Here is a 26,645-nt window from a genome sequence, read left to right as displayed (position 1 = left end):
TAAAATTGAAAAAAGTTTAAAAAATTTTTTTCTTGGACTTAGTCATTTTTCCGGCGTTTATCGGACTTTCAGATAGGGGAAATGTCAGTGAGCGTTACGATTTCAGTTCCAGAGCGATTCGCCCAATGAGTCCTTGATATTTAGTCGTTTTCAGCCAATTTTCTGGATTTTTGAAAATTTCACTTTTTTGTGAAAATATCCACTAAATGAGGGAATAATATGTGAGAGGGTACCCCAGAAGAGATCCAAATGTGTGTGGGTAGAATATATATCCCACGGGGTAAAATTGAAAAAAGTTGAAAAAAATGTTTTTTTGGACTTAGTCATTTTTCCGGCTTATATCAGACTTTCAGATCGGACGAATGTCAGTGAGCATTCCGATTTCAGTTCCAGAGCGATTCGCCCAATGATTCCTTGATATTTAGTCATTCTCAGCCAATATTTTGGATTTTTGAAAATTTCACTTTTTTGTGAAAATATCCACTAAATGAGGGAATAATATGTGTGAGGGTACCCCAGGAGAGTTCCAAATGTGTTTGGGTAGAATATATATCCCACGGGGTAAAATTGAAAAAAGTTGAAAAAAATGTTTTTTGGGACTTAGTCATTTTTCCGGCGTTTATCAGACTTTCAGATAGGGGAAATGTGAGTGAGCATTCCGATTTCAGTTCCAGAGTGATTCGCCCAATGAGTCCTTGATATTTAGTCATTTTCAGCCAATTTTCTGGATTTTTGAAAATTTCACTTTTTTGTGAAAATATCCACTAAATGAGGGAATAATATGTGTGAGGGTACCCCAGAAGAGTTCCAAATTTGTGTGGGTAGAATATATATCCCACGGGGTAAAATTGAAAAAAGTTGAAAAAAAATTTTTCTTGGACTTAGTCATTTTTCCGGCGTTTATCAGACTTTCAGATAGGGGAGATGTCAGTGAGCGTTCCGATTTCAGTTCCAGAGCGATTCACCCAATGAGTCCTTGATATTTAGTCGTTTTCAGGAAATTTTCTGGATTTTTGAAAATTTCACTTTTTTGTGAAAATATCCACTAAATGAGGGAAAAATATGTGGGAGGGTATCCCAGGAGAGTTCTAAATGTGTGTGGGTAGAATATATATCCCACGGGGGTAAAATTGAAAAAAAGTTGAAAAAAAATTTTTTTTGGACTTAGTCATTTTTCCGGCGTTTATCAGACTTTTCGATAGAGGAAATGTCAGTGAGCGTTCCGATTTCAGTTCCAGAGCATTTCGCCCAATGAGTCCTTGATATTTAGTCATTTTCAGCCAATATTTTGGATTTTTGAAAATTTCACTTTTTTGTGAAAATATCCACTAAATGAGGGAATAATATGTGTGAGGGTACCCCAGGAGAGTTCCAAATGTGTGAGGGTAGAATATATATCCGACGGGGTAAAATTGGAAAAAGTTTTAAAAAAAATTTTCTTGGACTTAGTCATTTTTCCTGCGTTTATCAGACTTTCAGATAGGGGAAATGTCAGTGAGCGTTCAGATTTCAGTTCCAGAGCGATTCGCCCAATGAGTCCTTGATATTTAGTCGTTTTCAGCCACTTTTCTGGATTTTTGAAAATTTCACTTTATTGTGAAAATATCCACTAAGTGAGGGAATAATATGTGTGAGGGTACCGGAGGAGAGCTCCAAATGTGTGTGGGTAGAATATATATCCCACGGGGGTAAAATTGAAAAAAGTTGAAAAAATTTTTTTTTGGACTTTGTCATTTTTCCGGCGTTTATCAGACTTTTAGATAGGGGAAATGTCAGTGAGCGTTCCGATTTCAGTTCCAGAGCAATTTTTCCAATCAGTCCTTGATATTTACTCATTTTCAGCCAATATTTTGGATTTTTGAAAATTTCACTTTTTTGTGAAAATATCCACTAAATGAGGGAATAATATGTGTGAGGGTACCCCAGGAGAGTTCCAAATGTGTGTGGGTAGAATATATATCCCACGGGGGTAAAATTGAAAAAAGTTGAAAAAAATTTTTTTTTGGACTTAGTAATTTTTCCGGCGTTTATCAGACTTTCAGATAGGGGAAATGTCAGTGAGCATTCAGATTTCAGTTCCAGAGCGATTCGCCCAATGAGTCCTTGATATTTAGTCGTTTTCAGCCAATTTTCTGGATTTTTGAAAATTTCATTTTTTTGTGAAAATATCCACTAAATGAGGGAATAATATGTGTGAGGGTACCCCAGGAGAGTTCCAAATGTGTGTGGGTAGAATATATATCCCACGGGGATAAAATTTAAAAAAGTTTAAAAAAATTTTTTTTTGGACTTAATAATTTTTACGGCGTTTATCAGACTTTCAGATAGGGGAAATGTCAGTGAGCATTCCGATTTCAGTTCCAGAGCGATTCGCCCAATGAGTCCTTGATATTTAGTCGTTTTCAGCCAATTTTCTGGATTTTTGAAAATTTCATTTTTTTGTGAAAATATCCACTAAATGAGGGAATAATATGTGTGAGGGTACCCCAGGAGAGTTCCAAATGTGTGTGGGTAGAATATATATCCCACTGGGGTAAAATTGAAAAAAGTTGAAAAAATTTTTTTTTGGACTTAGTCATTTTTCCGGCGTTTATCAGACTTTCAGATAGGGGAACTGTGAGTGAGCATTCCGATTTCAGTTCCAGAGCGATTCGCCCAATGAGTCCTTGATATTTAGTCATTTTCAGACAATTTTCTGGATTTTTGAAAATTTCACTTTTCTGTGAAAATATCCACTGAATGAGGGAATAATATGTGTGAGGGTACCCCAGGAGAGTTCCAAATGTGTGTGGGTAGAATATATATCCCACGGGGATAAAATTGAACAAAGTTTAAAAAATTTTTTTTTTGGGCTTAGTATTTTTTCCGGCGTTCATCAGACTTTCAGATAGGGGAAATGTCAGTGAGCATTCCGATTTCAGTTCCAGAGCTATTCGCCCAATGAGTCCTTGATATTTAAGTCGTTTTCTGCCAATTTTCTGGATTTTTAAAAATTTCACAATTTTGTGAAAATATCCACTAAATGAGGGAATAATATGTGTGAGGGTACCCCAGGAGAGTTCCAAATGTGTGTGGGTAGAATATATATCCCACGGGGGTAAAATTGAAAAAAGTTGAAAAAAATTTTTTTTGGACTTAGTAATTTTTCCGGCGTTTATCAGACTTTCAGATAGGGGAAATGTCAGTGAGCGTTCCGATTTCAGTTCCAGAGCGATTCACCCAATGAGTCTTTGATATTTAGTCGTTATCAGCAAATTTTCTGGATTTTTGAAAATTTCACTTTTTTGTGAAAATATCCACTAAATGAGGGCATAATATGTGTGAGGGTACCCCAGGAGAGTTCCAAATGTGTGTGGGTAGAATATATATCCCACGGGGTAAAATTGAAAAAAGTTTAAAAAAAAATTTTCTTGGACTTAGTAATTTTTCCGGCGTTCATCAGACTTTCAGATAGGGGAAATGTCAGTGAGCATTCTGATTTCAGTTCCAGAGCGATTCGCCCAATGAGTCCTTGATATTTAGTCGTTTTCAGCCAATTTTCTGGTATTTTTGAAAATTTCACTTTTTTGTGAAAATAACCACTAAATGATGGAAAAATATGTGTGAGGGTACCCCAGGAGAGTTCCAAATGTGTGTGGGTAGAATATATATCCCACGGGGATAAAATTGAACAAAGTTTAAAAAAATTTTTTTTTGGGCTTAGTATTTTTTCCGGCGTTCATCAGACTTTCAGATAGGGGAAATGTCAGTGAGCATTCCGATTTCAGTTCCAGAGCTATTCGCCCAATGAGTCCTTGATATTTAAGTCGTTTTCTGCCAATTTTCTGGATTTTTAAAAATTTCACTTTTTTGTGAAAATATCCACTAAATGAGGGAATAATATGTGTGAGGGTACCCCAGGAGAGTTCCAAATGTGTGTGGGTAGAATATATATCCCACGGGGGTAAAATTGAAAAAAGTTGAAAAAAATTTTTTTTTGGACTTAGTAATTTTTCCGGCGTTTATCAGACTTTCAGATAGGGGAAATGTCAGTGAGCATTACGATTTCAGTTCCAGAGCGATTCTCCCAATGAGTCCTTGATATTTAGTCGCTTTCAGCCAATTTTCTGGATTTTTGAAAATTTCACTTTTTTGTGAAAATATCCACTAAATGAGGGCATAATATGTGTGAGGGTACCCCAGGAGAGTTCCAAATGTGTGTGGGTAGAATATATATCCCACAGGGGGTAAAATTGAAAAAAGTTGAAAAAAAATTTTTTTTGGACTTAGTCATTTTTCCGGCGTTCATCAGACTTTCAGATAGGGGAAATGTCAGTGAGCATTCCGATTTCAGTTCCAGAGCGATTCGCCCAATGAGTCCTTGATATTTAGTCGTTTTCAGCCAATTTTCTGGTATTTTTGAAAATTTCACTTTTTTGTGAAAATAACCACTAAATGATAGAAAAATATGTGTGAGGGTACCCCAGGAGAGTTCCAAATGTGTGTGGGTAGAATATATATCCCACGGGGATAAAATTGAACAAAGTTTAAAAAAATTTTTTTTTGGGCTTAGTATTTTTTCCGGCGTTCATCAGACTTTCAGATAGGGGAAATGTCAGTGAGCATTCCGATTTCAGTTCCAGAGCTATTCGCCCAATGAGTCCTTGCTATTTAAGTCGTTTTCTGCCAATTTTCTGGATTTTTAAAAATTTCACTTTTTTGTGAAAATATCCACTAAATGAGGGAATAATATGTGTGAGGGTACCCGAGGAGAGTTCCAAATGTGTGTGGGTAGAATATATATCCCACGGGGATAAAATTGAACAAAGTTGAAAAAAAATTTTTTTTGGGCTTAGTATTTTTTCCGGCGTTCATCAGACTTTCAGATAGGGGAAATGTCAGTGAGCGTTCCGATTTCAGTTCCAGAGCGATTCTCCCAATGAGTCCTTGATATTTAGTCGCTTTCAGCCAATTTTCTGGATTTTTGAAAATTTCACTTTTTTGTGAAAATATCCACTAAATGAGGGCATAATATGTGTGAGGGTACCCCAGGAGAGTTCCAAATTTGTGTGGGTAGAATATATATCCCACGGGGGTAAAATTGAAAAAAGTTGAAAAAAATTTTTTTTTGGACTTAGTAATTTTTCCGGCGTTTATCAGACTTTCACATAGGGGAAATGTGAGTGAGCGTTCCGATTTCAGTTCCAGAGCGATTCACCCAATGAGTTCTTGATATTTAGTCGTTTTCAGCCAATTTTCTGGATTTTTGAAAATTTCACCTTTTTGTGAAAATATCTACTAAATGAGGGCATAATATGTGTGAGGGATCCCCAGGAGAGTTCCAAATGTGTGTGGGTAGAATATATATCCCACGGGGATGAAATTGAAAAAAGTTTAAAAAATATTTTTTTTGGACTTAGTAATTTTTCCGGCGTTCATCAGACTTTCAGATAGGGGAAATGTCAGTGAGCGTTCCGATTTCAGTTCCAGAGCGATTCGCCCAATGAGTCCTTGATATTTAGTCGTTTTCAGCCAATTTTCTGGATTTTTGAAAATTTCCCTTTTTTGTGAAAATATCCACTAAATGAGGGAATAATATGTCTGAGGGTACCCCAGGAGAGTTCCAAATGTGTGTGGGTAGAATATATATCCCACAGGATAAAATTGGAAAAAGTTGAAAAAAATTTTTTTTTGGACTTAGTAATTTTTCCGGCGTTCATCAGACTTTCAGATAGGGGAAATGTCAGTGAGCATTCCGATTTCAGTTCCCGAGCGATTCGCCCAATGAGTCCTTGATATTTAGTCGTTTTCAGCCAATTTTCTGGATTTTTGAAAATTTCACTTTTTTGTGAAAATTTCACTTTTTTGTGAAAATATCCACTAAATGAGGGAATAATATGTGTGAGGGTACCCCAGGAGAGTTCCAAATTTGTGTGGGTAGAATATATATCTCACGGGGGTAAAATTGAAAAAAGTTTAAAAAAATTTTTTCTTGGACTTAGTCATTTTTCCGACATTTACCAGACTTTCAGATAGGGGAAATGTCAGTGAACATTCTGATTTCAGTTGCAGAGCGATTCGCCCAATGAGTCCTTCATATTTAGTCGTTTTCAGACAATTTTCTGGATTTTTGAAAATTTCACTTTTTTGTGAAAATATCCACTAAATGAGGGAATAATATGTGTGAGGGTACCCCAGGAGAGTTCCAAATGTGTGTGGGTAAAATATATATCCCACGGGGGTAAAATTGAAAAAAGTTGAAAAATTTTTTTTTTTTGGACTTAGTCATTTTTCCTGCGTTTATCAGACTTTCAGATAGGGGATTTGTCAGTGAGCGTTCCGATTTCAGTTCCAGAGCGATTCGCCCAATGAGTCCTTGATATTTAGTCGTTTTCAGCCAATTTTCTGGATTTTTGAAAATTTCACTTTTTTGTGAAAAAAACCACTAAATGAGGGAATAATATGTGTGAGGGTACCCCAGGAGAGTTCCAAATGGGTGTGGGTTGAATATATATCCCACGGGGGTAAAATTGAAAAAAGTTGAAAAAAATTTTTTTTTGGACTTAGTCATTTTTCCGGCGTTTATCAGACTTTCAGATTGGGGAAATGTGAGTGAGCGTTCCGATTTCAGTTCCAGAGCGATTCGCCCAATGAGTCCCTGATATTTAGTCGTTTTCAGCCAATTTTCTGGATTTTTGAAAATTTCACTTTTTTGTGAAAATATCCACTAAATGAGAGAATAATATGTGTGAGGGTACCCCAGGAGAGTTCCAAATGGGTGTGGGTAGAATATATATCCCACGGGGGTAAAATTGAAAAAAATTGAAAAAAAATTTTTTTGGGACTTAGTCATTTTTCCGGCGTTATCAGACATTCAGATAGGGGAAATGTGAGTGAGCATTCCGATTTCAGTTCCAGAGCAATTCGCCCAATGAGTCCTTGATATTTAGTCGTTTTCAGCCAATTTTCTGGATTTTTGAAAATTTCACTTTTTTGTGAAAATATCCACTAAATGAGGGAATAATATGTGTAAGGGTACCCCAGGAGAGTTCCAAATGTGTGTGGGTAGAATATATATCCCATGGGGATAAAATTGAAAAAAGTTGAAAACAATTTTTTTGGGGACTTATTCATTTTTCCGACCTTTATCAGACTTTCAGATAGGGGAAATGTCAGTGAGCGTTCCGTTTTCAGTTCCAGAGCGATTCGCTCAATGAGTCCTTGATATTTAGTCGTTTTCAGCCAATTTTCTGGATTTTTGAAAATTTCACTTTTTTGTGAAAATATCCACTAAATGAGGGAATAATATGTGTGAGGGTTCCCCAGGAGAGTTCCAAATGTGTGTGGGTAGAATATATATCCCACGGGGATAAAATTGAAAAAAGTTGAAAAAATTTTTTTTTGGGACTTAGTCATTTTTCCGGCATTTATCAGACTTTCAGATAGGGGAAATGTCAGTGAGCGTACTGTTTTCAGTTCCAGAGCGATTCGCTCAATGAGTCCTTGATATTTAGTCGTTTTCAGCCAATTTTCTGGATTTTTGAAAATTTCACTTTTTTGTGAAAATATCCACTAAATGAGGGAATAATATGTGTGAGGGTACCCCAGGAGAGTTCCAAATGTGTGTGGGTAGAATATATATCCCACGGGGGTAAAATTGGAAAAAGTTGAAAAAAATTTTTTTTTGGACTTAGTCATTTTTCCGTCGTTTATCAGACTTTCAGATAGTGGAATTGTCAGTGAGCATTCCGATTTCAGTTCCAGAGCGATTCGCCCAATGAGTCCTTGATATTTAGTCATTTTCAGCCAATTTTCTGGATTTTTGAAAATTTCACTTTTTTGTGAAAATATCCACTAAATGACAGAATAATATGTGTGAGGGTTCCCCAGGAGAGTTCCAAATGTGTGTGGGTAGAATATATATCCCACGGGGGTAAAATTGAAAAAAGTTGAAAAAAATGTTGTTTTGGACTTAGTCATTTTTCCGGCGTTTATCAGACTTTCAGATAGGGAAAGTCAGTGAGCGTTCCGATTTCAGTTCCAGAGCGATTCGCCCAATGAGTCCTTGATATTTAGTCGTTTTCAGCCAATTTTCTGGATTTTTGAAAATTTCACTTTTTTGTGAAAATATCCACTAAATGACAGAATAATATGTGTGAGGGTTCCCCAGGAGAGTTCCAAATGTGTGTGGGTAGAATATATATCCCACGGGGATAAAATTGAAAAAAGTTGAAAAAATTTTTTTTGGGGACTTAGTCATTTTTCCGGCATTTATCAGACTTTCAGATAGGGGAAATGTCAGTGAGCATTCCGATTTCAGTTCCAGAGCGATTCGCTCAATGAGTCCTTGATATTTAGTCGTTTTCAGCCAATTTTCTGGATTTTTGAAAATTTCACTTTTTTGTGAAAATATCCACTAAATGAGAGAATAATATGTGTGAGGGTACCCAAGGAGAGTTCCAAATGTGTGTGGGTAGAATATACAGTGCCTACAAGTAGTATTCAACCCCTTGCAGATTTAGCTGGTTTGATAAGATGCAAATAAGTTAGAGCCTTCAAACTGCAAACGAGAGTAGGATTTATGAACAGAAGCATAAATCTTACAAACCAAAAAGTTATGTTGTTCAGTTGAATTTTATTAAATTTTAAACATAAAAGTGTGGGTCAATTATTATTCAACCCCTATGTTTAATATTTTGTGGAATAACCCTTGTTTGCAATTACAGCTAATAATTGTCTTTTATAAGACCTGATCAGGCCGGCACAGGTCTGTGGAGTTATCTTGGCCCACTCCTCCATGCAGATCTTCTCCAAGTTATCTAGGTTCTTTGGGTGTCTCATGTGGACTTTATTCTTGAGCTCCTTCCACAAGTTTTCAATTGGGTTAAGGTCAGGAGACTGACTAGGCCACTCCAACACCTTGACTTTTTCCCTCTTGAACCAGGCCTTGGTTTTCTTGGCTGTGTGCTTTGGGTCGTTGTCTTGTTGGAAGATGAAATTACGACCCATCTTAAGATCCTTGATGGAGGAGCTGATGTTCTTGGCCAAAATCTCCAGGTAGGCCGTGCTATCCATCTTCCCATGGATGCGGACCAGATGGCCAGGCCCCTTGGCTGAGAAACAGCCCCACAGCATGATGCTGCCACCACCATGCTTGACTGTAGGGATGGTATTCTTGGGGTCGTATGCAGTGCCATCCAGTCTCCAAACGTCACGTGTGTGGTTGGCACCAAAGATCTCGATCTTGGTCTCATCAGACCATAGAACCTTGAACCAGTCTGTCTCAGAGTCCTCCAAGTGATCATGAGCAAACTGTAGACGAGCCTTGACATGACACTTTGAAAGTAAAGGTACCTTACGGGCTCGTCTGGAACAGAGACCATTGCGGTGGAGTAGGTTACTTATGGTATTGTCTGAAACCAATGTCCCCACTGCCATGATATCTTCCAGGAGCTCCTTCCTTGTTGTCCTTGGGTTAGCCTTGACTCTTCGGACAAGCCTGGCCTCGGCACGGGAGGACACTTTCAAAGGCTGTCCAGGCCGTGGAAGGCTAACAGTAGTTCCATAAGCCTTCCACTTACAGATGATGCTCCCAACAGTGGAGACAGGAAGGCCCAACTCCTTGGAAAGGGTTTTGTACCCCTTGCCAGCCTTGTGACCCTCCACGATCTTGTCTCTGATGGCCTTGGAATGCTCCTTTGTCTTTCCCATGTTGACCATGTCTGAGTGCTGTTCACAAGTTTGGGGAGGGTCTTAAATAGTCAGAAAAGGTTGGCAAAAGAGATCTTTAATCCACACATGTGAAGCTCATTATTCTTGGTGCCTGAACTACTTCTTAATACTTTAGGGGGACCAAACAGAATTCTTGTGGTTTGAGGGGTTGAATAATAAATGACACTCTGAATTAACTTTTAACATTTAAAAAAAAACAAAAAACAATATTTGCTGCAGTGCATTTCCCACTTCCAGGCTGATCTACAGTACAAATGTCACAATGCCAAGTTAATTCCGCATGTGTCAACCAGCTAAATCTGCAGGGGGTTGAATACTACTTGTAGGCACTGTATATCCCTCGGGGGTAAAATTGAAAAAAGTTGAAAAAAAATTTTTTTTGGACTTAGTCATTTTTCCGGCATTTATCAGACTTTCAGATAGGGGAAATGTCAGTGAGCGTTCCGATTTCAGTTCCAGAGCGATTCGCCCAATGAGTCCTTGATATTTAGTCGTTTTCAGCCAATTTTCTGGATTTTTGAAAATTTCACTTTTTTGTGAAAATATCCACTAAATGAGGGAATAATATGTGTGAGGGTACCCCAGGAGAGTTCCAAATGTGTGTGGGTAGAATATATATCCCACGGGGGTAAAATTGAAAAAAGTTGAAACATTTTTTTTTTTGGACTTAGTCATTTTTCCGGCGTTTATCAGACTTTCAGATAGGGGAAATGTCAGTGAGCATTCTAATTTCAGTTCCAGAGCGATTCGCCCACTGAGTCCTTGATATTTAGTCGTTTTCAGCCAATTTTCAGGATTTTTGAAAATTTTACTTTTTTGTGAAAATATCCACTAAATGAGGGAATAATATGTGTGAGGGTACCCCAGGAGAGTTCCAAATGTGTGTGGGTAGAATATATATCCCACGTGGGTAAAATTGAAAACAGTTGAAAAAAATTTTTTTTTGGGGACTTAGTCATTTTTCCGGCGTTTATCAGACTTTCAGATAGGGGAAATGTCAGTGAGCGTACCGATTTCAGTTCCAGGGAGATTCGCCCAATGAGTCCGTCATATTTAGTCGTTTTCAGCCAATATTTTGGATTTTTGAAAATTTCACTTTTTTGTGAAAATATCCACTAAATGAGGGAATAATATGTGTGAGGGTACCCCAGGATAGTTCCAAATGTGTGTGGGTAGAATATATATCCCACGGTGGTAAAATTGAAAAAAGTTGAAACTATTTTTTTTTTGGACTTAGTCATTTTTCCGGCGTTTATCAGACTTTCAGAGAGGGCAAATGTCAGTGAGCGTTCCAATTTCAGTTCCTGAGCGATTCGCCCAATGAGTCCTTGATATTTAGACATTTTCAGCCAATTTCTGGATTTTTGAAAATTTCACTTTTTTGTGAAAATATCCACTAAATGAGGGAATAATATGTGTGAGGGTACCCCAGGAGAGTTCCAAATGTGTGTGGGTAGAATATATATCCCACAGGGGTAAAATTGAAAAAAGTTGATAAAATTTTTTTTTGGGACTTAGTCATTTTTACGGCGTTTATCAGACTTTCAGATAGGGGAAATGTGAGTGAGCGTTCCGATTTCAGTTCCAGAGCGATTCGCCCAATTAGTCCTTGATATTTAGTCGTTTTCAGCCAATTTTCTGGATTTTTGAAAATTTCACTTTTTTGAGAAAATATCCACTAAATGAGGGAATAATATGTGTGAGGGTACCCCAGGAGAGTTCCAAATGTGTGTGGGTAGAATATATATCCCACGGGGGTAAAATTTAAAAAAGTTGAAAAAAGAATTTTTTTGGACTTAGTCATTTTTCTAGCGTTTATCAGACTTTCAGATAGGGGAAATGTCAGTGAGCGTTCCGATTTCAGTTCCAGAGCGATTCGCCCAATGAGTCCTTGATATTTAGTGGTTATCAGCCAATTTTCTGGATTTTTGAAAATTTCACTTTTTTGTGAAAATATCCACTAAATGAGGGAATAATATGTGTGAGGGTACCCCAGGAGAGTTCCAAATGTGTGTGGGTAGAATATATATCCCACGGGGGTAAAATTGAAAAAGTTGAAATATTTTTTTTTTTGGACTTAGTCATTTTTCCGGCGTTTATCAGACTTTCAGATAGGGGAAATGTCAGTGAGCGTTCCGATTTCAGTTCCAGAGCGATTTGCCCAATGAGTCCTTGATATTTAGTCATTTTCAGCCAATTTTCTGGATTTTTAAAAATTTCACTTTTTTGTGAAAATATCCACTAAATGATGGAATAATATGTGTGAGGGTACCCCAGGAGAGTTCCAAATGTGTGTGGGTAGAATATATATCCCACGGTGATAAAATTGATAAAAGTTTAAAAAAAAATTTTTTTGGACTTAGTCATTTTTCCGGCGTTTATTAGACTTTCAGATAGGGGAAATGTCAGTGAGCATTCTGATTTCAGTTCCAGAGCGATTCGCCCAATGAGTCCTTGATATTTAGTCATTTTCAGCCAATTTTCTGGATTTTTGAAAATTTCACTTTTTTGTGAAAATATCCACTAAATGAGGGAATAATATGTGTGAGGAAACCCGAGGAGAGTTCCAAATGTGTGTGGGTAGAATATATATCCCACGGGGATAAAATTGAAAAAAGTTGAAAAAAAAATTTTTTTTGGACTTAGCAATTTTTCCGTCGTTTATCAGACTTTCAGATAGGGGAAATGTCAGTGAGCATTCTGATTTCAGTTCCAGAGCGATTCGCCCAATGAGTCCTTGATATTTAGTCGTTTTCAGCCAATTTTCAGGATTTTTGAAAATTTCACTTTTTTGTGAAAATATCCACTAAATGAGGGAATAATATGTGTGAGGGTACCCCAGGAGAGTCCCAAATGTGTGTGGGTAGAATATATATCCCACGGGGATAAAATTGAAAAAAGTTGAAATTTTTTTTGTTTTGGACTTAGTCATTTTATCAGACTTTCAGATAGGGCAAATGTCAGTGAGCGTTCCGATTTCAGTTCCAGAGCGATTCGCCCAATGAGTCCTTGATATTTAGACATTTTCAGCCAATTTCTGGATTTTTGAAAATTTCACTTTTTTGTGAAAATATCCACTAAATGAGGGAATAATATGTGTGAGGGTACCCCAGGAGAGTTCCAAATGTGTGTGGGTAGAATATATATCCCACGGCGGTAAAATTGAAAAAAGTTTAAAAAAAATTTTTTTTGGACAGTCATTTTTCCAGAGTTTATCAGACTTTCAGATAGGGGAAATGTCAGTGAGCGTTCCGATTTCAGTTCCAGAGCGATTCGCCCAATGAGTCCATGATATTTAGTCGTTTTCAGCCAATATTTTGGATTTTTTAAAATTTCACTTTTTTGTGAAAATATCCACTAAATGAGGGAATAATATGTGTGAGGGTACCCCAGGAGAGTTCCAAATGTGTGTGGGTAGAATATATATCCCACCGGGGTAAAATTGAAAAAAGTTGAAAAAAATTTTTTTTTGGATTTAGTCATTTTTCCGGCTTTTATCAGACTTTCAGATAGGGGAAATGACAGTGAGCGTTCCGATTTCAGTTCCAGAGAGATTCGCCAAATGAGTCCTTGATATTTAGTCGTTTTCAGCCAATTTTCTGGATTTTTGAAAATTTCACTTTTTTGTGAAAATATCCACTAAATGAGGGAATAATATGTGTGAGGGTACCCCAGGAGAGTTCCAAATGTGTGTGGGTAGAATATATATCCCACCGGGGTAAAATTGAAAAAAGTTGAAACTATTTTTTTTTTGGACTTAGTCATTTTTCCGGCGTTTATCAGACTTTCAGATAGGGGAAATGTCAGTGAGCATTCCGATTTCAGTTCCAGGGCGATTCGCCCAATGAGTCCGTGATATGTAGCCGTTTTCAGCCAATATTTTGGATTTTTTAAAATTTCACTTTTTTGTGAAAATATCCACTAAATGAGGGAATAATATGTGTGAGGGTACCCCAGGAGAGTCCCAAATGTGTGTGGGTAGAATATATATCCCACGGGGATAAAATTGTAAAAAGTTGAAATTTTTTTTGTTTTGGACTTAGTCATTTTATCAGACTTTCAGATAGGGCAAATGTCAGTGAGCATTCCGATTTCAGTTCCAGAGCGATTCGCCCAATGAGTCCTTGATATTTAGACATTTTCAGCCAATTTCTGGATTTTTGAAAATGTCACTTTATTGTGAAAATATCCACTAAATGAGGGAATAATATGTGTGAGGGTACCCCAGGAGAGTTCCAAATGTGTGTGGGTAGAATATATATCCCACGGGGGTAAAATTGAAAAAAGTTGAAAAAAAAATTTTTTGGGACTTAGTCATTTTTCCGGCGTATATCAGACTTTCAGATAGGTGAAATGTGAGAGAGCATTCCGCTTTCAGTTCCAGAGCGATTCGCCCCATGAGTCCTTGATATTTAGTCGTTTTCAGCCAATTTTCTGGATTTTTGAAAATTTCACTTTTTTGTGAAAATATCCACTAAATGAGGGAATAATATGTGTGAGGGTACCCCAGGAGAGTTCCAAATGTGTGTGGGTAGAATATATATCACATGGGGGGTAAAATTGAAAAAAGTTGAAACAATTTTTTTTTTGGATTTAGTCATTTTTCCCGCTTTTATCAGACTTTCAGATAGGGGAAATGACAGTGAGCGTTCCGATTTCAGTTCCAGAGAGATTCGCCCAATGAGTCCTTGATATTTAGTCGTTTTCAGCCAATTTTCTGGATTTTTTAAAATTTCACTTTTTTGTGAAAATATCCACTAAATGAGGGAATAATATGTATGAGGGTACCCCAGGAGAGTCCCAAATGTGTGTGGGTAGAATATATATCCCACGGGGATAAAATTGAAAAAAGTTGAAATTTTTTTGTTTTGGACTTAGTCATTTTATCAGACTTTCAGATAGGGCAAATGTCAGTGAGCGTTCCGATTTCAGTTCCAGAGCGATTCGCCCAATGAGTCCTTGATATTTAGACATTTTCAGCCAATTTCGGGATTTTTGAAAATTTCACTTTTTTGTGAAAATATCCACTAAATGAGGGAATAATATGTGTGAGGGTACCCCAGGAGAGTTCCAAATGTGTGTGGGTAGAATATATATCCCACGGGGGTAAAATTGAAAAAAGTTTAAAAAAAATTTTTTTTGGACAGTCATTTTTCCAGAGTTTATCAGACTTTCAGATAGGGGAAATGTCAGTGAGCGTTCCGATTTCAGTTCCAGAGCGATTCGCCCAATGAGTCCATGATATTTAGTCGTTTTCAGCCAATATTTTGGATTTTTTAAAATTTCACTTTTTTGTGAAAATATCCACTAAATGAGGGAATAATATGTGTGAGGGTACCCCAGGAGAGTTCCAAATGTGTGTGGGTAGAATATATATCACATGAGGGGTAAAATTGAAAAAAGTTGAAACAATTTTTTTTTTGGACTTAGTCATTTTTCCGGCGTTTATCAGACTTTCAGAGAGGGCAAATGTCAGTGAGCGTTCCAATTTCAGTTCCTGAGCGATTCGCCCAATGAGTCCTTGATATTTAGACATTTTCAGCCATTTTCTGGATTTTTGAAAATTTCACTTTTTTGTGAAAATATCCACTAAATGAGGGAATAATATGTGTGAGGGTACCCCAGGAGAGTTCCAAATGTGTGTGGGTAGAATATATATCCCACGGGGGTAAAATTGAAAAAAGTTTAAAAAAAATTTTTTTTGGACAGTCATTTTTCCAGAGTTTATCAGACTTTCAGATAGGGGAAAAGTCAGTGAGCGTTCCGATTTCAGTTCCAGAGTGATTCGCCCAATGAGTCCATGATATTTAGTCGTTTTCAGCCAATATTTTGGATTTTTTAAAATTTCACTTTTTTGTGAAAATATCCACTAAATGAGGGAATAATATGTGTGAGGGTACCCCAGGAGAGTCCCAAATGTGTGTGAGTAGAATATATATCCCACGGGGATAAAATTGAAAAAAGTTTAAATTTTTTTTGTTTTGGACTTAGTCACTTTATCAGACTTTCAGATAGGGCAAGTGTCAGTGAGAGTTCCGATTTCAGTTCCAGAGCGATTCGCCCAATTAGTCCTTGATATTTAGTCGTTTTCAGCCAATTTTCAGGATTTTTGAAAATTTCACTTTTTTGAGAGAATATCCACTAAACGAGGGAATAATATGTGTGAGGGTACCCCAGGAGAGTTCCAAATGTGTGTGGGTAGAATATATATCCCACGGGGGTAAAATTTAAAAAGTTGAAAAAAAAATTTTTTTGGACTTAGTCATTTTTCTGGCGTTTATCAGACTTTCAGATAGGGGAAATGTCAGTGAGCGTTCCGATTTCAGTTCAAGAGCGATTCGCCCAATGAGTCCTTGATATTTAGTCGTTTTCAGCCAATTTTCTGGATTTTTGAAAATTTCACTTTTTTGTGAAAATATCCACTAAATGAGGGAATAATATGTGTGAGGGTACCCCAGGAGAGTTTCAAATGTGTGTGGGTAGAATATATATCCCACGGGGGTAAAATTGAAAAAGTTGAAATATTTTTTTTTTTGGACTTAGTCATTTTTCCGGCGTTTATCAGACTTTCAGATAGGGGAAATGTCAGTGAGCGTTCCGATTTCAGTTCCAGAGCGATTTGCCCAATGAGTCCTTGATATTTAGTCATTTTCAGCCAATTTTCTGGATTTTTGAAAATTTTACTTTTTTGTGAAAATATCCACTAAATGAGGGAATAATATGTGTGAGGGTACCCCAGGAGAGTTCCAAATGTGTGTGGGTAGAATATATATCCCACGTGGGTAAAATTGAAAACAGTTGAAAAAAATTTTTTTTTGGGGACTTAGTCATTTTTCCGGCGTTTATCAGACTTTCAGATAGGGGAAATGTCAGTGAGCGTACCGATTTCAGTTCCAGGGAGATTCGCCCAATGAGTCCGTCATATTTAGTCGTTTTCAGCCAATATTTTGGATTTTTGAAAATTTCACTTTTTTGTGAAAATATCCACTAAATGAGGGAATAATATGTGTGAGGGTACCCCAGGATAGTTCCAAATGTGTGTGGGTAGAATATATATCCCACGGTGGTAAAATTGAAAAAAGTTGAAACTATTTTTTTTTTGGACTTAGTCATTTTTCCGGCGTTTATCAGACTTTCAGAGAGGGCAAATGTCAGTGAGCGTTCCAATTTCAGTTCCTGAGCGATTCGCCCAATGAGTCCTTGATATTTAGACATTTTCAGCCAATTTCTGGATTTTTGAAAATTTCACTTTTTTGTGAAAATATCCACTAAATGAGGGAATAATATGTGTGAGGGTACCCCAGGAGAGTTCCAAATGTGTGTGGGTAGAATATATATCCCACAGGGGTAAAATTGAAAAAAGTTGATAAAAATTTTTTTTGGGACTTAGTCATTTTTACGGCGTTTATCAGACTTTCAGATAGGGGAAATGTGAGTGAGCGTTCCGATTTCAGTTCCAGAGCGATTCGCCCAATTAGTCCTTGATATTTAGTCGTTTTCAGCCAATTTTCTGGATTTTTGAAAATTTCACTTTTTTGAGAAAATATCCACTAAATGAGGGAATAATATGTGTGAGGGTACCCCAGGAGAGTTCCAAATGTGTGTGGGTAGAATATATATCCCACGGGGGTAAAATTTAAAAAAGTTGAAAAAAGAATTTTTTTGGACTTAGTCATTTTTCTAGCGTTTATCAGACTTTCAGATAGGGGAAATGTCAGTGAGCGTTCCGATTTCAGTTCCAGAGCGATTCGCCCAATGAGTCCTTGATATTTAGTGGTTATCAGCCAATTTTCTGGATTTTTGAAAATTTCACTTTTTTGTGAAAATATCCACTAAATGAGGGAATAATATGTGTGAGGGTACCCCAGGAGAGTTCCAAATGTGTGTGGGTAGAATATATATCCCACGGGGGTAAAATTGAAAAAGTTGAAATATTTTTTTTTTTGGACTTAGTCATTTTTCCGGCGTTTATCAGACTTTCAGATAGGGGAAATGTCAGTGAGCGTTCCGATTTCAGTTCCAGAGCGATTTGCCCAATGAGTCCTTGATATTTAGTCATTTTCAGCCAATTTTCTGGATTTTTAAAAATTTCACTTTTTTGTGAAAATATCCACTAAATGATGGAATAATATGTGTGAGGGTACCCCAGGAGAGTTCCAAATGTGTGTGGGTAGAATATATATCCCACGGTGATAAAATTGATAAAAGTTTAAAAAAAAATTTTTTTGGACTTAGTCATTTTTCCAGCGTTTATTAGACTTTCAGATAGGGGAAATGTCAGTGAGCATTCTGATTTCAGTTCCAGAGCGATTCGCCCAATGAGTCCTTGATATTTAGTCATTTTCAGCCAATTTTCTGGATTTTTGAAAATTTCACTTTTTTGTGAAAATATCCACTAAATGAGGGAATAATATGTGTGAGGAAACCCGAGGAGAGTTCCAAATGTGTGTGGGTAGAATATATATCCCACGGGGATAAAATTGAAAAAAGTTGAAAAAAAAATTTTTTTTGGACTTAGCAATTTTTCCGTCGTTTATCAGACTTTCAGATAGGGGAAATGTCAGTGAGCATTCTGATTTCAGTTCCAGAGCGATTCGCCCAATGAGTCCTTGATATTTAGTCGTTTTCAGCCAATTTTCAGGATTTTTGAAAATTTCACTTTTTTGTGAAAATATCCACTAAATGAGGGAATAATATGTGTGAGGGTACCCCAGGAGAGTCCCAAATGTGTGTGGGTAGAATATATATCCCACGGGGATAAAATTGAAAAAAGTTGAAATTTTTTTTGTTTTGGACTTAGTCATTTTATCAGACTTTCAGATAGGGCAAATGTCAGTGAGCGTTCCGATTTCAGTTCCAGAGCGATTCGCCCAATGAGTCCTTGATATTTAGACATTTTCAGCCAATTTCTGGATTTTTGAAAATTTCACTTTTTTGTGAAAATATCCACTAAATGAGGGAATAATATGTGTGAGGGTACCCCAGGAGAGTTCCAAATGTGTGTGGGTAGAATATATATCCCACGGCGGTAAAATTGAAAAAAGTTTAAAAAAAATTTTTTTTGGACAGTCATTTTTCCAGAGTTTATCAGACTTTCAGATAGGGGAAATGTCAGTGAGCGTTCCGATTTCAGTTCCAGAGCGATTCGCCCAATGAGTCCATGATATTTAGTCGCTTTCAGCCAATATTTTGGATTTTTTAAAATTTCACTTTTTTGTGAAAATATCCACTAAATGAGGGAATAATATGTGTGAGGGTACCCCAGGAGAGTTCCAAATGTGTGTGGGTAGAATATATATCCCACCGGGGTAAAATTGAAAAAAGTTGAAAAAAATTTTTTTTTGGATTTAGTCATTTTTCCGGCTTTTATCAGACTTTCAGATAGGGGAAATGACAGTGAGCGTTCCGATTTCAGTTCCAGAGAGATTCGCCAAATGAGTCCTTGATATTTAGTCGTTTTCAGCCAATTTTCTGGATTTTTGAAAATTTCACTTTTTTGTGAAAATATCCACTAAATGAGGGAATAATATGTGTGAGGGTACCCCAGGAGAGTTCCAAATGTGTGTGGGTAGAATATATATCCCACCGGGGTAAAATTGAAAAAAGTTGAAACTATTTTTTTTTTGGACTTAGTCATTTTTCCGGCGTTTATCAGACTTTCAGATAGGGGAAATGTCAGTGAGCATTCCGATTTCAGTTCCAGGGCGATTCGCCCAATGAGTCCGTGATATGTAGCCGTTTTCAGCCAATATTTTGGATTTTTTAAAATTTCACTTTTTTGTGAAAATATCCACTAAATGAGGGAATAATATGTGTGAGGGTACCCCAGGAGAGTCCCAAATGTGTGTGGGTAGAATATATATCCCACGGGGATAAAATTGTAAAAAGTTGAAATTTTTTTTGTTTTGGACTTAGTCATTTTATCAGACTTTCAGATAGGGGAAATGTCAGTGAGCGTTCCGATTTCAGTTCCAGAGCGATTTGCCCAATGAGTCCTTGATATTTAGTCAGTTTCAGCCAATTTTCTGGATTTTTAAAAATGTCACTTTTTTGTGAAAATATCCACTAAATGATGGAATAATATGTGTGAGGGTACCCCAGGAGAGTTCCAAATGTGTGTGGGTAGAATATATATCCCACGGTGATAAAATTGATAAAAGTTTAAAAAAAAATTTTTTTGGACTTAGTCATTTTTCCGGCGTTTATTAGACTTTCAGATAGGGGAAATGTCAGTGAGCATTCTGATTTCAGTTCCAGAGCGATTCGCCCAATGAGTCCTTGATATTTAGTCATTTTCAGCCAATTTTCTGGATTTTTGAAAATTTCACTTTTTTGTGAAAATATCCACTAAATGAGGGAATAATATGTGTGAGGAAACCCGAGGAGAGTTCCAAATGTGTGTGGGTAGAATATATATCCCACGGGGATAAAATTGAAAAAAGTTGAAAAAAAAATTTTTTTTGGACTTAGCAATTTTTCCGTCGTTTATCAGACTTTCAGATAGGGGAAATGTCAGTGAGCATTCTGATTTCAGTTCCAGAGCGATTCACCCAATGAGTCCTTGATATTTAGTCGTTTTCAGCCAATTTTCAGGATTTTTGAAAATTTCACTTTTTTGTGAAAATATCCACTAAATGAGGGAATAATATGTGTGAGGGTACCCCAGGAGAGTCCCAAATGTGTGTGGGTAGAATATATATCCCACGGGGATAAAATTGAAAAAAGTTGAAATTTTTTTTGTTTTGGACTTAGTCATTTTATCAGACTTTCAGATAGGGCAAATGTCAGTGAGCGTTCCGATTTCAGTTCCAGAGCGATTCGCCCAATGAGTCCTTGATATTTAGACATTTTCAGCCAATTTCTGGATTTTTGAAAATTTCACTTTTTTGTGAAAATATCCACTAAATGAGGGAATAATATGTGTGAGGGTACCCCAGGAGAGTTCCAAATGTGTGTGGGTAGAATATATATCCCACGGCGGTAAAATTGAAAAAAGTTTAAAAAAAATTTTTTTTGGACAGTCATTTTTCCAGAGTTTATCAGACTTTCAGATAGGGGAAATGTCAGTGAGCGTTCCGATTTCAGTTCCAGAGCGATTCGCCCAATGAGTCCATGATATTTAGTCGCTTTCAGCCAATATTTTGGATTTTTTAAAATTTCACTTTTTTGTGAAAATATCCACTAAATGAGGGAATAATATGTGTGAGGGTACCCCAGGAGAGTTCCAAATGTGTGTGGGTAGAATATATATCCCACCGGGGTAAAATTGAAAAAAGTTGAAAAAAATTTTTTTTTGGATTTAGTCATTTTTCCGGCTTTTATCAGACTTTCAGATAGGGGAAATGACAGTGAGCGTTCCGATTTCAGTTCCAGAGAGATTCGCCAAATGAGTCCTTGATATTTAGTCGTTTTCAGCCAATTTTCTGGATTTTTGAAAATTTCACTTTTTTGTGAAAATATCCACTAAATGAGGGAATAATATGTGTGAGGGTACCCCAGGAGAGTTCCAAATGTGTGTGGGTAGAATATATATCCCACGGGGGTAAAATTGAAAAAAGTTGAAACTATTTTTTTTTTGGACTTAGTCATTTTTCCGGCGTTTATCAGACTTTCAGATAGGGGAAATGTCAGTGAGCATTCCGATTTCAGTTCCAGGGCGATTCGCCCAATGAGTCCGTGATATGTAGCCGTTTTCAGCCAATATTTTGGATTTTTTAAAATTTCACTTTTTTGTGAAAATATCCACTAAATGAGGGAATAATATGTGTGAGGGTACCCCAGGAGAGTCCCAAATGTGTGTGGGTAGAATATATATCCCACGGGGATAAAATTGTAAAAAGTTGAAATTTTTTTTGTTTTGGACTTAGTCATTTTATCAGACTTTCAGATAGGGCAAATGTCAGTGAGCATTCCGATTTCAGTTCCAGAGCGATTCGCCCAATGAGTCCTTGATATTTAGACATTTTCAGCCAATTTCTGGATTTTTGAAAATGTCACTTTTTTGTGAAAATATCCACTAAATGAGGGAATAATATGTGTGAGGGTACCCCAGGAGAGTTCCAAATGTGTGTGGGTAGAATATATATCCCACGGGGGTAAAATTGAAAAAAGTTGAAAAAAAAATTTTTTGGGACTTAGTCATTTTTCCGGCGTATATCAGACTTTCAGATAGGTGAAATGTGAGAGAGCATTCCGCTTTCAGTTCCAGAGCGATTCGCCCCATGAGTCCTTGATATTTAGTCGTTTTCAGCCAATTTTCTGGATTTTTGAAAATTTCACTTTTTTGTGAAAATATCCACTAAATGAGGGAATAATATGTGTGAGGGTACCCCAGGAGAGTTCCAAATGTGTGTGGGTAGAATATATATCACATGGGGGGTAAAATTGAAAAAAGTTGAAACAATTTTTTTTTTGGATTTAGTCATTTTTCCCGCTTTTATCAGACTTTCAGATAGGGGAAATGACAGTGAGCGTTCCGATTTCAGTTCCAGAGAGATTCGCCCAATGAGTCCTTGATATTTAGTCGTTTTCAGCCAATTTTCTGGATTTTTTAAAATTTCACTTTTTTGTGAAAATATCCACTAAATGAGGGAATAATATGTATGAGGGTACCCCAGGAGAGTCCCAAATGTGTGTGGGTAGAATATATATCCCACGGGGATAAAATTGAAAAAAGTTGAAATTTTTTTGTTTTGGACTTAGTCATTTTATCAGACTTTCAGATAGGGCAAATGTCAGTGAGCGTTCCGATTTCAGTTCCAGAGCGATTCGCCCAATGAGTCCTTGATATTTAGACATTTTCAGCCAATTTCGGGATTTTTGAAAATTTCACTTTTTTGTGAAAATATCCACTAAATGAGGGAATAATATGTGTGAGGGTACCCCAGGAGAGTTCCAAATGTGTGTGGGTAGAATATATATCCCACGGGGGTAAAATTGAAAAAAGTTTAAAAAAAATTTTTTTTGGACAGTCATTTTTCCAGAGTTTATCAGACTTTCAGATAGGGGAAATGTCAGTGAGCGTTCCGATTTCAGTTCCAGAGCGATTCGCCCAATGAGTCCATGATATTTAGTCGCTTTCAGCCAATATTTTGGATTTTTTAAAATTTCACTTTTTTGTGAAAATATCCACTAAATGAGGGAATAATATGTGTGAGGGTACCCCAGGAGAGTTCCAAATGTGTGTGGGTAGAATATATATCACATGAGGGGTAAAATTGAAAAAAGTTGAAACAATTTTTTTTTTGGACTTAGTCATTTTTCCGGCGTTTATCAGACTTTCAGAGAGGGCAAATGTCAGTGAGCGTTCCAATTTCAGTTCCTGAGCGATTCGCCCAATGAGTCCTTGATATTTAGACATTTTCAGCCATTTTCTGGATTTTTGAAAATTTCACTTTTTTGTGAAAATATCCACTAAATGAGGGAATAATATGTGTGAGGGTACCCCAGGAGAGTTCCAAATGTGTGTGGGTAGAATATATATCCCACGGGGGTAAAATTGAAAAAAGTTTAAAAAAAATTTTTTTTGGACAGTCATTTTTCCAGAGTTTATCAGACTTTCAGATAGGGGAAATGTCAGTGAGCGTTCCGATTTCAGTTCCAGAGTGATTCGCCCAATGAGTCCATGATATTTAGTCGTTTTCAGCCAATATTTTGGATTTTTTAAAATTTCACTTTTTTGTGAAAATATCCACTAAATGAGGGAATAATATGTGTGAGGGTACCCCAGGAGAGTCCCAAATGTGTGTGAGTAGAATATATATCCCACGGGGATAAAATTGAAAAAAGTTTAAATTTTTTTTGTTTTGGACTTAGTCACTTTATCAGACTTTCAGATAGGGCAAGTGTCAGTGAGAGTTCCGATTTCAGTTCCAGAGCGATTCGCCCAATTAGTCCTTGATATTTAGTCGTTTTCAGCCAATTTTCAGGATTTTTGAAAATTTCACTTTTTTGAGAGAATATCCATTAAACGAGGGAATAATATGTGTGAGGGTACCCCAAGAGAGTTCCAAATGTGTTTGGGTAGAATATATATCCCACGGGGGTAAAATTTAAAAAGTTGAAAAAAAAATTTTTTTGGACTTAGTCATTTTTCTGGCGTTTATCAGACTTTCAGATAGGGGAAATGTCAGTGAGCGTTCCGATTTCAGTTCCAGAGCGATTCGCCCAATGAGTCCTTGATATTTAGTCGTTTTCAGCCAATTTTCTGGATTTTTGAAAATTTCACTTTTTTGTGAAAATATCCACTAAATGAGGGAATAATATGTGTGAGGGTACCCCAGGAGAGTTTCAAATGTGTGTGGGTAGAATATATATCCCACGGGGGTAAAATTGAAAAAGTTGAAATATTTTTTTTTTTGGACTTAGTCATTTTTCCGGCGTTTATCAGACTTTCAGATAGGGGAAATGTCAGTGAGCGTTCCGATTTCAGTTCCAGAGCGATTTGCCCAATGAGTCCTTGATATTTAGTCAATTTCAGCCAATTTTCTGGATTTTTAAAAATTTCACTTTTTTGTTAAAATATCCACTAAATGATGGAATAATATGTGTGAGGGTACCCCAGGAGAGTTCCAAATGTGTGTGGGTAGAATATATATCCCACGGTGGTAAAATTGATAAAAGTTTAAAAAAATTTTTTTTTGGACTTAGTCATTTTTCCGGCGTTTATTAGACTTTCAGATAGGGGAATTGTCAGTGAGCGTTCTGATTTCAGTTCCAGAGCGATTCGCCCAATGAGTCCTTGATATTTAGTCGTTTTCAGCCAATTTTCTGGATTTTTGAAATTTTCACTTTTTTGTGAAAATATCCACTAAATGAGGGAATAATATGTGTGAGGGTACCCCAGGAGAGTTCCAAATGTGTGTGGGTAGAATATATATCCCACGGGGGTAAAATTGAAAAAAGTTGAAAACATTTTTTTTTTGGACTTAGTCATTTTTCCGGCGTTTATCAGACTTTCAGATAGGGGAAATGTCAGTGAGCATTCTGATTTCAGTTCCAGAGCGATTCGCCCAATGAGTCCTTGATATTTAGTCATTTTCAGCCAATTTTCAGGATTTTTGAAAATTTCACTTTTTTGTGAAAATATCCACTAAATGAGGGAATAATATGTGTGAGGGAACCCCAGGAGAGTTCCAAATGTGTGTGGGTAGAATATATATCCCACGGGGATAAAATTGAAAAAAGTTGAAAAAAAAATTTTTTTTGGATTTAGTCATTTTTCCGGCTTTTATCAGACTTTCAGATAGGGGAAATGACAGTGAGCGTTCCGATTTCAGTTCCAGAGAGATTCGCCCAATGAGTCCTTGATATTTAGTCGTTTTCAGCCAATTTTCTGGATTTTTGAAAATTTCACTTTTTTGTGAAAATATCCACTAAATGAGGGAATAATATGTGTGAGGGTACCCCAGGAGAGTTCCAAATGTGTGTGGGTAGAATATATATCCCACCGGGGTAAAATTGAAAAAAGTTGAAAAAAATTTTTTTTTGGACTTTGTCATTTTTCCGGCGTTTATCAGGCTTTCAGATAGGGCAAATGTCAGTGAGCATTCCGATTTCAGTTCCAGGGCGATTCGCCCAATGAGTCCGTGATATGTAGCCGTTTTCAGCCAATATTTTGGATTTTTTAAAATTTCACTTTTTTGTGAAAATATCCACTAAATGAGGGAATAATATGTGTGAGGGTACCCCAGGAGAGTCCCAAATGTGTGTGGGTAGAATATATATCCCACGGGGATAAAATTGAAAAAAGTTGAAATTTTTTTTGTTTTGGACTTAGTCATTTTATCAGACTTTCAGATAGGGCAAATGTCAGTGAGCGTTCCGATTTCAGTTCCAGAGCGATTCGCCCAAAGAGTCCTTGATATTTAGACATTTTCAGCCAATTTCTGGATTTTTGAAAATTTCACTTTTTTGTGAAAATATCCACTAAATGAGGGAATAATATGTGTGAGGGTACCCCAGGAGAGTTCCAAATGTGTGTGGGTAGAATATATATTCCACGGGGGTAAAATTGAAAAAAGTTTAAAAAAAATTTTTTTTGGACAGTCATTTTTCCAGAGTTTATCAGACTTTCAGATAGGGGAAATGTCAGTGAGCGTTCCGATTTCAGTTCCAGAGCGATTCGCCCAATGAGTCCATGATATTTAGTCGTTTTCAGCCAATATTTTGGATTTTTTAAAATTTCACTTTTTTGTGAAAATATCCACTAAATGAGGGAATAATATGTGTGAGGGTACCCCAGGAGAGTTCCAAATGTGTGTGGGTAGAATATATATCACATGGGGGGTAAAATTGAAAAAAGTTGAAACAATTTTTTTTTTGGACTTAGTCATTTTTCCGGCGTTTATCAGACTTTCAGAGAGGGCAAATGTCAGTGAGCGTTCCAATTTCAGTTCCTGAGCGATTCGCCCAATGAGTCCTTGATATTTAGACATTTTCAGCCAATTTCTGGATTTTTGAAAATTTCACTTTTTTGTGAAAATATCCACTAAATGAGGGAATAATATGTGTGAGGGTACCCCAGGAGAGTTCCAAATGTGTGTGGGTAGAATATATATCCCACCGGGGTAAAATTGAAAAAATTTTTTTTTTGGATTTAGTCATTTTTCCGGCTTTTATCAGACTTTCAGATAGGGGAAATGACAGTGAGCGTTCCGATTTCAGTTCCAGAGAGATTCGCCCAATGAGTCCTTGATATTTAGTCGTTTTCAGCCAATTTTCTGGATTTTTGAAAATTTCCCTTTTTTGTGAAAATATCCACTAAATGAGGGAATAATATGTGTGAGGGTACCCCAGGAGAGTTCCAAATGTGTGTGTATAGAATATATATCCCACGGGGGTAAAATTGAAAAAAGTTTAAAAAAAATTTTTTTTGGACAGTCATTTTTCCGGAGTTTATCAGACTTTTAGATAGGGGAAATGTCAATGAGCAT

Source organism: Phyllobates terribilis, unplaced genomic scaffold, assembly GCF_046119375.1.
Source record: "Phyllobates terribilis strain yellow unplaced genomic scaffold, ASM4611937v1 Scaffold_102__1_contigs__length_5892047, whole genome shotgun sequence".
Taxonomy (NCBI): Eukaryota; Metazoa; Chordata; class Amphibia; order Anura; family Dendrobatidae; genus Phyllobates; species Phyllobates terribilis.
This window is presented reverse-complemented; position numbering follows the sequence as displayed.